The following is a 12,377-nucleotide window of genomic DNA, read 5'->3' as shown; positions in this document are numbered from 1 at the left end:
TCCCCTTCTGATAGCTGGAGGTAATATCTGTTTCCTACCTTGGAAGCAGAAAAGAAATCAAAGAAATTATAAAGTATACTATTTTATAGAAACTATGTTAGCTTCAATAATTGGAAGCTGGGGTTTTATGTAGTGGTAATAGGTTTTAAGTAGCAGTAAGGATGTGGAATCAAATAACTCTGACTTTGAATGTTAGCCTTGTCAAATACTAAAGGTGACTTCTTAGGCAAATTACTTAGTCGTGTTTCAAACTGTCAGTTTTCTCATCTCTAAAACAGGAGTAATTATACTATCTCATAAGGGCTATTGTGAGGATTAAATGATAAAACAAGTGATCTCGCCTAGGATAGTGCCTGTTTTGGGCACCTGGTGGGTACACAGCAAATCCCTAATAAAGCTTCTTGGGCCTCCTATAATGTAATTCTTTGAGGAATTCTGGCTTTTGATTTATAGGCATTTGTAATTCCACCAATTGTAGATTCTCAGCCTAGCACAGATACCAAATATCTGAACCTACGATTTCTCTCTTACTGAGATAGATTACTATAGCAACAACACACCAGTAGAGTAAAATTAACCTGTTTTATACTGTTCTAAAATAGCTCATTTTCCCTATATGTAGGTAAATAATTCAGTGTTTGCTGACTCCCATTCCCAATGATAGGAGGAGACTGTTGCAGGATCAAAAATGGATGTTTCTGTGATTGTTGTCTGCCACAACCCAGTTATCTCTGTGGTGACTTTTCCAATATCTCCTGCTTAAAATCTAAAAGATCAGAAGGCTCATGATGTCCCGCTTTCTCAGTCTGTGGTTCTTTGGAAAATCAAGTCCAAGAATAACTTTGGCCCTTTGCTCTTCGGGAGATTTCTGTCCGTAGTAGCCTCATGTACATTCAGATTGCTAGTTGTACCATCACTGTGTCCCCAGCACTCCTCACTTTACGCCATGCTTTTCTGTTTCATGAATAAGGAAAGTGAATCTCATAGGTTAAATGACTTATTACAGATTACCCAAGTAGCCCACTGAGATTTGAACCCAGGCATCCTGACTCCATTACAATATGTAGACCACATTTCAGTTGTTTTATTGAATGGGAATTATGAAACCTGTGCACTGATATACAAATGTGAGGTGTTGTAATTAATATGATGAAGTGCTACCCAGAGATACACTATAACCCCTATAGCAGAGGCTTATAGTTGATTTAAGGAGAACTGACACATAAATTAAATAACAAAAGATAGTAAGTACCAATGATTCATACAGCCAAAACAAGTTACTGAAAATCATAATTATTTTTAGCTGTAGGTGGTATTTCTGGATATTTTATTAATGTCACTTATGTCTGTATCCTTATACTTAGTGTTAGAACCAGTTTCCCTCACTCCAGGAACAGAGAGGCAGAGTCACCGAGGCTGCAAAAGGCAAAGGAGTTTATTGGCTAGCTCAAGCTAGGGTCCAAGTCCCAGAGCACCAATGCAGTGGCCTCTCCACGAACCAGGACCCCGCCCTGGGGTAAAAATTAAGCTTTTATACTTTTCAGTAGGTTACATACGCTGGGCACACCATCCCCCCTCCCTCCCTCAGTTCATTTGTTCCCTCAAGACTGGCTGACCATGTCAGCTCCTGATTGGTCGGTTCCAAGGTCACGTTAACTCCTGATTGGTCGGCTCCAAGTCTCGGGATCCTCCGGTGGTCATCGGTGTCATTTCAGGGAAGGGGAGGGCCCGCGCCGGGGAAACCGAAACTTAGGCCTATTCCAGGAAGCCTAGCCTGTCATGGAGTTACCTTTGGTCTTACATTAGCATAATGCTTTTGAGATTTATGCGTGTTGTGTGTATCAGCAGTTCTTTTTTTATTGCTGAATAATATTCTATTGTATGATGTACCACAATTTGTTTATCCATTCATGAGTTGATGAGCATTTGTATTGTTTTCAGTTGTGGACTATTATTAATAAAACTGCTATGAACATTCAAATATAAGCTTATGTGTTGATGTAAGTTTTCATTTCTCTAAGGTAAATACCTAGAAGTGGAATTGCTGGGTCATATGGTAAGTATGTATATGGTTAACTTTGTAAGAAATCACCAAACATGTTTCCCAAAGTGTCTGTATAAATTGGTATTCCCACCAGCAATCTGTATGAGTTCTAGTTGCCCTGTGTCTTTGCCAGCACTTGGTATAGTCAGTCTTTTTTCATTTTAGCTATTCAAGTGAGTTTGTTTGGTGTCTTTTTTTTTTTTTTTTTTTTTGAGGCAGAGTCTCACTCCGTTGTCCAGGCTAGAGTACCATGGCATCAGCCTAGCTCACAACAACCTCAAACTCCTGGACTAAAGCAATCCTCCTGTCTCAGCCTCCCAAGTAGATGGGACTACAGGCGAGCACCAGCACGCCTGGCTAATTGTTTCTATTTTTAGTAGAGACGAGACCTCGCTCTTGCTCAGGCTTGTCTTGAAATCCTGACCTAAAGTAATCCTCCTGCCTTGGCCTCCCACAGTGCTAGGATTATAGGCATGAGCCACCATACCTGGCCTTAATGTGGTTTTAATTTGCATTTCCTTAATGACTAATGATGTTATGAATCTATCCATGTGCTTATTTGCCTGCAGCATATCTTCTTTGGTTAAATAACAATTTAAATCTTTTGACCTTTTTTACTGGCTGGTTTGTCTTATTATTTTTCTGGACACAAGTCCTTTATCACATGTATTTTGCAAATATTTTCTCCCAGGCTTTAGTTTGTCTTTTTATTTTCTTAACTGTAAATTTGAAGAGCAGGCATGCTTTATATTTTGATGTGTAGTTTATCAATTAAAAAAGATAGTTCATGCTTCTTTGTGTCCTACTTAAGAAATCTTTGCCTAAGCCAAGAATACTAAGACTTTCTCCTGTGTTTTCCTAGAAGTTACATATTTATATTCCTATATTTTCATAGAACTTTCCTAGAAGTTTTATAGTTTGAGCTCTTAAATTTAAGTCGATAAGTTTTGAGTTAATTTTTATATATGCAGTGAGATAAAACGTGAGCTTTATTTTACTTGCATATGAATATCCAGTCATTCCAGCATCATTTATTGAAAAGATGATTATCCTTTCCCACAGATTTACTTTTTACACCGTTGTTATATAACAATTGACTATACAAATGAGGGTCTATTTCTAGCTTCTTTTCTATTCCATCAATCTGTATGTCTGTCTTCATGCCAATACCACATTGTTTTGGTTAATGTAGCTCAGTGGTTCTCAATGAAGGGCTGTTTTGTCCCCTAGGAGACATTTGTCAGTGTCTCGAGATATTTTTGATCCTCAGAACTGGGGGTGAGGTGGGGAGGTTGCCCCTGGGTAGGGCTAGAGAGCAGGGATTATGCTTAACATCATACAGTGCACAGGACCAGTCTCCTATAACAAAGAATTAGCTAGTCCAAAACCTCATTAGTGCTGAAGTTGAGAAACTCTGCTGTAGATGATTATTAAGTCTTGAAATCAGGTAGGTTAAGTCCTCCAATTTTGTACAGAGTTGTTTGGGCTATACTAAGTCCTTTGCATTTTAATATAAATTTTAGAATTAGCTTGTAAATTTCTATTAGAATATATGCTGAGATTTTGATTGGGATTATGTTGATCTATATTGCTAAACTCACTACTAGTACATTTCCATAGATTCCATAGATTTCCATTTCATAGATTTCATAGATTTTCCACATAGACCAATATTTTGTCTGTATACAAAAATAATTTTATTTATTCCTTTATTATTTTATACCTTTTATTTCTTTTTCTTAACTTATTACTGTGGCCAAGACCTCTAGTTCAGTGTTGAAGTGGTGAAGATGGACATGATTGTCTTGTTCCTGATTTTAGGGGGAAAGCATTCAACTTTTTACCATAGTGTGATTTTTAGCTGTAGGTTATTTATAGTTGCCTTTTAGCATGTTAAGGAGGTTCCCATCTATTCCTTGTCTGCTAAGAGTTGTTATCATGAATGGTTGCTGAATTTTGTCAAATGCCTTATCTGCATCTATTGAGATGATAGTGTAGTTTTTCTTTTTTATTCTGTTGATATGGAAAATTATAATGCTTGATTCAGTTTGCTAAAATTTTGTTTAGGATTTTTCGAATATGCGTGAGGGTTATTGATCTGTAGTTTACTTATAATGGTTTTTTTGTGTCTGTTTTCTTTAATTTGTTTTTATTCTTTTTCTGAAGTCCCTTTTGACCTTAGTTGCTATCTTGCTTATCTCGCCACTTTCAGAGGATGCATACTTTTCATAATAAGTCTGTTGTGTTTTGAGTGCTGTTTGCCAGGAACATGTATAATTCTTTATGTTCATTATTTCATAAGCTCCTTACATTATAGCTACTATTGTCATGTCCATTTTAGAGAGAAAACTGAGGCTCAGAGTAGTAATTAACTTTCCCAAATGGTAGAGACAATTTAAGTCAAGTCTTTCAGATCAGAGGTCAATCACCAAGTCTTTCACTAATATGGAATACTATTGACAAAACCATAAGGAACTTAAAGAACTATATAGGTCTACTAATCTCAAACCACCTCTTTATACTAATTGGTTTTGAGATTCTCTGTGTGATAACTTATTCTTCAGTTTATTTGGAAAGTGTCTGAGAATTGGCATATTGTCTCACCAATTTATAAGTTTTTTTGAGTACACTTTATTGTGGATTAGCCTCAGTGTTTCTAATTGGTTGCAACAATGCTTCAGTTTAAACTTTATACCTACAACCCCCCACTGCTAAATTTGACTGGCAAAAAAAAAAACAAAAAAACCCACCAGGTTTTACACCTGTTGGTAATCTTTTGACATTGTTAATCTGGATTAGAGCTTCCTTGAGAGAAAATATCACTTTCTTATTTATTGTGCTCTAATTAATATAATCAGTAGTATCAGTAAGCATATTTCTGTTTATGTAGGATTTTTGTGTGGCTGAAGGTTAAGGCAGGCAAGAGTAGATGAGAAGCTATCTCTTCCACTTCTCTGCTGTTCCCAGGTTGAATATGTGTTGGATTATTGTAGGATCTTTTTGCCTTAAGAATTCAACTTTGGGAAACCCGAGTTTAGCAGCCAGCTAGCTAGTGGGACCCGATTTAATCTCCTCTATTATCCCATGCTCCAATTTGTGAAAATTCACAGAGAATCACAATTACAAACACAATCACAAACTCTCAATACAGATTAAAATGTACCAGGCAACAGGTGGAATTTCCGTGAGTAAAAGTAAAGAAAGATCTCTGAGACAGAATAGCCAAGGACAGGAAGGAAAAAGGTAGATTTCTACCTTTTTCCATCTCTCCTTCATACCTACAAACTTAAGTGGGATCTTTTCTGACCAGAAACTTGGCAGCCATCCCCTGTGTTGCAGCTGCTATCTGTAGCATCCAGGGCTTGTTTCCTCCCTCACATCTCTCTTATCATTACCTTTCTACTTCCCTTGGTGACCACAGTTCTGCAAAGGCAGTGGCAGAAGTGGATTGGTCGTGGTGCATTTTCAGATGTGAAGGACGTAGTAGTAGAAGGGGCAGAGAGAAAAAAATCCATGCCAGTGGTATGCATTTTTTCACATCCTACTTTAAACAAACACACAAATGAAGCTTTTTATTATGGAAAATTTCAAATATTTTCAAGAGTAAATAGAGCAATTTAATGAATCCCCAATCACCAGCTTAAACAACTCTTGGTTAGGTCTTATTTTTTGACTAGGGAAGAATTAATATTGTGTCTCAAAGTATCCAGGATTATATGACCAATCACATATGCATATAACAAGAAAACAGGATGAGGAGAGTCTTCCTTAGTTTATCAGAGCCATAGTAAAGAAGGGGATCCATAACCTAGAATCCACAAATTGACTTCAAAGAATGACAAACTGAATTGGTGAGCAAAATTGTGTGCTTTGATGAGTATATAATTTTAATGGTATCCTCAAAGAAATCTTTAATCCCTCAAATAGATGAGAGGTATGGTATCATGTGACTTTTTAACACTAGAAGTTTGGCTAGAAGTTGTGTGACTCAATCTTGCCTTCAACATAAGTGCTAAGAGTTAAAAGTCAAATAATACCCAGGTGGACAGAAAAGGTGAGAGACCAACTAGAATTTACCTAACTTCTTTCTTAGCAAACATCAAACCTGGATAGATTTATGAACTTTCAAATAATTGACAGAAATTTTTTTAAGTCATCATAAGGTTTATGAAAAAATTCTGCGAAATAAAAAAAGGAAATCTTACACTCAAGAGGCCATGCGTGGTGGCTCATGCCTGTAATGCTAGCACTGTGGGATGCTGAGGTAGGAGGATCATTTGAGCTCAGAATTTCAAGACCAGCCTGAGCAAGAGCAAGATCCCATCTCTACTAAAAATAGAAAAATTAGCCTGGAACTACTAAAAATAGAAAAAATTAGCCAGGCATGGTGGTGCTCACCTGTAGTCCCAGCTACTCAGGAGGCTGAGACAGGAAGATGACTTGAACCCGGGAGTTTAAGGCTGCAGTGAGCTATGATGACATCACTGCACTGCACTAGATGGGGTGACAGAGCAAAACACTGTCTCAAAATAAATAAATAAAAGAAACAGGAAAATCATACTTAGAAAAAATTAATAAAGGAAACAATTACGTGGTTACTCCCAAGAAAATGGAAGTAAAGAGGTTAAATAACTTCCCCAAGATTATACAACTAATAAGATGTAGATCTCATATTTGAATCCAAACAAACTCACTCCAGGGACCTAGAGCTAGAGGAAATCAGGATGATTACACAGGATCTTGAATCATTCTTTGTACTCTTCTACATTGGAATTTTTAAAGACATTATTTAAAATTTCTCCAAAGCTCCCCAAACTCACAAAGATATTGAAATTCAATGTAGTATTAAAATTGAAAATTTTGAAGAGGAATAAAGATATACTATAAGCTTCTAGGGAAAGAGTGAAATAGAGACTGCTTCAAAGAGCTATAAATAAAATTAGTCACAGATTTTCTGTTGCACTAGTACCTGGTAAAAAACAATGAAATAATATTTACAGTGTTACAGAAAAAGAAAATGTCTGCACTGTTATTAGCAAAAGACAGAAAATAATTGGAGATAGTGTTAAAGAGCAGTGAACATAAAGAGCAACAGAATGTAAGAGCACCTTATTAGTAATCAAAATAAAAATGAATATTTTAATATATAAGTTTAAAAGATAGAGACACAGATTGTATCAAAAAACCATATCTAGGACTCATACTACCTGATTTTGAGACTTACTGTAAGCTACAGTAATCAAGACAATGTGTTATTGGCAGAAGAATAGATACATAGATGAATGGAGTGGAATAGAGTCCTCAGAAATAGACTCACACAAATACAGTCAACTGATGTTTGAAAAAGGATCAAAGGCATTTTATTGGAGGAGTGACAGTTTTTTTCAAAAAAGCATGCTAGAACAATTGAAGTCCACGTGCAAAAAAAAAAAAAAAAAAGAACCTAGACATGGATCTTATACCTTTTGCAGAAATTAACTCAAAATGGATCATAGACTTAAATAAAAATATAAAACTACAAAACTTCTAGAAGAAAAATAGGAGAAAATCTAGGTGACCTTGGGTTTGGCAGTGACTTTTTAGATACCAAAAGCATGATTCATGAAAGGAAAAACTTATGTTGGAGTTTATTAAAATTAAAAACTTTTTGCTCTGAGAAAGACTCTGTTAAGAGAAGCCACAGACTGGAAGAAAATATTTGCAAGACACATTTCTGTGAAAGGACTTTGTGAGGTTAGTCAATTGCGAAGTTTCAGAGCAGCGTGTAAAAAAGTCCACCATCACTTATGACATCAGTTGCAAGTTCAGGGGTGTCCAGAACTACCCTTAGATTTGATAATTCGCTAGAAGGACTGACAGAACTCACTGAAAGCTGTTATACTCACAGTTATGGTTTATTATACCTGAAGGATACAGATTAAAATCTGTCAAAAGAAAAGGCGCATACTCTAGGAAAGTACCAAACATAGTTATAAACCCCACAATACATTTTTAGTGTTGTGGCTTAGAGTCTTAATTATCTTTTCAAGTGATTGAAAACTGGAAAAAATTTTCTTTCTGTCAAATGATGAGAAAAAACAAAAGAATAGTTATTTTAATGCTCGTATGTGTGATATTTCCAACATCTAGGTCATATGTAAATCTGGTTCTGTTAATTGATCTCTTGGTGATTATTTTCCCTTTTGTGTGTGTGTGTTATAATTTTTAATTTGATGCCAAACCTCATGTATAGAAGAACAGTAGAGACTAAGGTAGATAGTATTTATGTCTGGAAATAGACACATGTCTCCTGTCAGGCCACTGTCTGTGGCACTGTGTCAGTGTAGTCTGGGGTGGAAGCAGGTTTGGATTTTGATGTTGCTATGATCATGTTCAGCATACCTCAGGCTGCTGTTACCTTGTACTTGGAGCGTGGGGTGCCGGATGGTCTTTCTCAGTGTTCCTGCTCTGCTGTTGGCTTTTCTCAATTCTTCATGCCTCCAACGCAGAGGGGGAATCTTTCTTCATGCCGTTGCCCCTACACCAGTGCTAGGCTCATGGTGGTGTCATGGGTGGGTGGTTCTTTATGGTCCTGGCCCAGCCTCGATCTTAGGCAGTCCCTGTGCACTTGAGCCTCAGGTAGTGCTTAATCTGCCCTTTCCTAAACAGTAGCAAACCTCTGCTTGGAATCAGTTAGAATCCGGGTCCCATGAGGCTTTCCCACCCTCCTTCAGCAGCAGTGAGGTGTGTGCCATTTATTAAGTTTTAATTATGTACATTACCTGCCTTTTCTCCTTGTAAAGATAGGAGAACATTCTCTTGTGGCTTTCTATGTCCTAAGTGGAAGTTACTGGCACCAATTCTTTCATTCTAATATACTACAACATAAAATAGAAATAAAAGGTGTAGTTATTGAAAGGGAGGAGACAAAATGATCATTATTTATATATTATGTAATTGTGTACCTTGAAAATCTAAAGGAATTAACTAAAAATTTAGTATTAATAAGAAAGATTAGTCAGGTGCTGGTTCACTATGTAAATATTTGCAGCAGAAGTTCCAGTTTAAACCTAAGCTAGGATTTGGTTATGTCTGGGCATATCTAATAGAGCAGTCTGCTAGAATCCTATTTGTTTGAGGAATTGAGGGAGAATCTATTTTGAGGGAAGAAGGAGGTTGACCTTTAAAGAAAAATCTTGGTCTCTAGAAAGAGGACAGATTCTGACTATTGCCTGGTAGTAGTCACTCAGATTTGTCTTATGGCTATACCTAGTCAAGTCTTGATGAATCCTGTGAGAACAGGGCAGGCATAAGTTTTTAAAAAAACAACCAAACAAGGCTGGGCACAGTGGCTCTCGCTTGTAACACTAGCACCCTGGGAGGCTGAGACAGGAGGATCACTTGAGCTCAGGAATTCGAGACCAGCCTGAGCAAGAGTGAGACCCCATCTCTACTAAAAACAGAAAAATTAGCTGGGTGTCTTGGTGCATGCCTATAGTCCCAGCTACTCGGGAGGCTGAGGCAAGAGGATCACTTGAGCTCAGGTGTTTGAGTTTGTGGTGAGCTATGATGACACCACTGCATTCTAGCCCGGGTGACGGAGCAAGACCCTGTCTCCAAGCAAAACAAACCAACCAAATAAGAGTTATCTTTTAAGATATAATTTAATGAGAATTATCTTGTTAAGTCACAAGCAGTGCTGCTTATATATATCTGTTATGAGGTAATATATTAATAATAAAGTAGTCAAATATCCTTCCTTATTTCAGAGAAGGTAAAGCTTGAAGCTTGGGCATTTCAGGGATGTCCAGTGTGTTCCAACAGAGGAAGGGAGAGGTGATCTGTGCCGACTGGAGGCAGTATTACTCAGCAGTACTTAGCGGGGTGATCTTTTAATACAGGCATGTAAAAGACTAAGGCTGTGGTCCCCTAGCTTAGATAATCACTGGAATCACCTGAGACCTTTAAAACACTACTTTGCTTGGTCCCACCCTCAGAGATTCTGGTGAAGGTAGTTTGCCATGTGGCACAGGGCATGAGATTTTTAAGTTTCCCAGTTGATTCTAACGTGCGGCCACGGCTGAGGACCACTGCTGTGGAGGCTTACAGAAATATCTGTGGGCTGGAGCAGACTTTCTAAGGTCTGGAAGATTTGGTGTTAGCAAATCAAGGAAATATCAAGTACCATTAAATTATTAACATTGCAGTGATATGCAAAAAAGCATTATTTAATTATGTACTAAGAAACATAAGACTCAATAAATGAAAATCATTCTGTATTCCCGGAAGAGAAAAATAAGTATTTTAAAGTATTTTAAAGTGTGGCCTTAAGGAGGTGAACACTTCTTTCCAAAGCAAATAAAAATTATGTAATACAATTTTACTCAAAAATTTTTTTGTTGTTTTTTAAGAGAGAGGGTCTCTCTCACCCAGGCTGGAATGCAGTGGCGCTATCATAGCTCACTGTAGCTCCTAGGCTCAAGCGATCTTCCCACCTCAGCCTCTTAAGTGTGTGCACCAGCATATCCCCGCTAATTTTTAAAAAAATTTTCTGTACCAGGGGCTTGTTGTATTGCCCAGGCTGGTCTTGAACTCCTGGGTTCAAGTGATCCTTCCACTTTGACCTCCCAAAGTGCTGGGATTACAGGCATGAGCCACTGGACTGGGCCCACTTCACTCAAATCTTATTGGAGTTTTTGTAAATCAGCAAAGTTACCTCAGCGCTCAGATCTTGGTTTCTAATACCATTCTCCAATAAAAGGATCCAGGACTGCTTGGAAAAATAGCTAGGGTTGAGGGAGGGAATGCATAAGGTGAACCTGGAACTTGGAGTGTCTTATAGTGCCGGAAAGCAAAGAAATATTACAAGCAAACAAAAAATGGTGGGGTATGCCAAAGCAACACAGGAGCTAACCTGAAAATCTCAATGGCCAAAGCTAGAACAATTTAAATAGTGTAATGGTGAATTTTAAACTAAAGCATAAGATAAAAATACATGAGTACATACTCATATAAATAAGTGATTGAATAAATAAATAAATAGGGGAAAAGAGATAAATCTCCCCTAGAAAATTCCAAATAATTTATGTAGACACTCCCCCTTCAGGGAGGTAGAGCTTAAAGCCTCCTCTTTCACTGAGTGTGGGCAGCACTGAGTGTGGTGCTTCTCAAGAGTGGTGTGCAGAAATGTGGGGTGGCTGTGGGGGAGTAACTGTGTAATGGAGAAACCTAGAAACAGCTGATCCTGTAGTCATGTTGACAGCATACACCCTTGATATGATGTGATGAGATCTTTCTCCCAATAATTCATAATCCTAGTCTAACCATGAAAAAAGCAGACAAATCTAGATTGAGTGGCATTCTATCAAATACATGACCAGTATTCCTCAAAACTGTCAAGGCCATCAAAAACAAGGCAGATCGGAAAAACTCACAGACCAGAGACTAAGGAACCATGATGACCAATAATAAATAAATAATAATTTATTTATTATTATAAATAAATAAACTAAATATTGGCATTATAAGAAACAATAGGGCAGCAGAATGGGTAATTTGCAGAAGAAATGCAAATAGCTAATAAAAATATGAATACATATTCAACTTCACCAGTAATTAAAATGCAAATTTAAATGACAAAAACTAGTTTTTGCCAGTCACCTTAGCAAAGGGATTTTTTGTTGTTAATATTCACTTGGGGGGAGGTTGTGGAGAATACAGCGGAAACTGCACAGAATGACATAACCTCTCTGGAGGATAATTTGCTCAGTATGTTATCAAAAGACTTAAAAATGTATAAGCTCCTTGATTTAGCAATTTCTCTTCTGTCAATTTATCCTAATGAAGTAAAGAAAGACCTATGGGAAGATTCTGGCATAGGATGTTTACCACACCATTGTTGATAATAGTGAAAAATTGGAAGCAGCACGATAATTAACAGTATCTTATGATAGTCATATATGGTGGTATTTCTGTAGATATTAAAAACTGAACAATTTATTAAGTTCAAAAAGTTAAACCAGCATGTATGGCGTGATCCCCAAATTTTTGGATAAAGAAAAATATGTAGCATAGAAAAAGACTTGATGTATATACACAAAATATTAATTGTAATTATTTCTGGATGATTACATTATAGATGATTTTATATTCTCCTGCTTTGCTTTTATATATTTTGCAATTTTTCTGCAATGAGCATGTGCAACATTTTGGACATCATGTAAAAAGCTATATAAAAAGAAAATCTTTTTCTTCTATCAAATTAGCAAAAATTTTCTTAAAATTATGACCTTTGTTGGCAAAGATGTTAGAAATTGGTATCTTCATTTTATATCCACTTCTTATTCTATTTCTT

The 12,377-nt window shown here is 36.9% G+C and overlaps 1 protein-coding gene across 4 annotated transcripts in view; it reads left to right on the top strand.

Annotated features, from left to right (window-relative positions):
- TFDP2 (transcription factor Dp-2) overlaps positions 1-12,377 on the top strand; it is a 126,630-nt gene that overhangs the window by 40,814 nt on the left and 73,439 nt on the right. Inside the window, exon 1 of one of the 4 annotated variants that reach the window (XM_045539373.1) lies at positions 2,028-2,056. The exons of the other annotated variants lie outside the window; for them this stretch is intronic. The gene's annotated coding sequence lies outside the window, so the exon portion shown is untranslated. Of the gene's footprint in view, positions 1-2,027; positions 2,057-12,377 lie in introns of those variants that run through there. 4 annotated transcript variants of the gene reach the window in all.

Source organism: Lemur catta, chromosome 1 (assembly GCF_020740605.2).
Source record: "Lemur catta isolate mLemCat1 chromosome 1, mLemCat1.pri, whole genome shotgun sequence".
Lineage (NCBI taxonomy): Eukaryota > Metazoa > Chordata > Mammalia > Primates > Lemuridae > Lemur > Lemur catta.
Note: the sequence above shows the minus strand (reverse complement) of the source record. Positions and strands in the feature narration are given on the sequence as shown.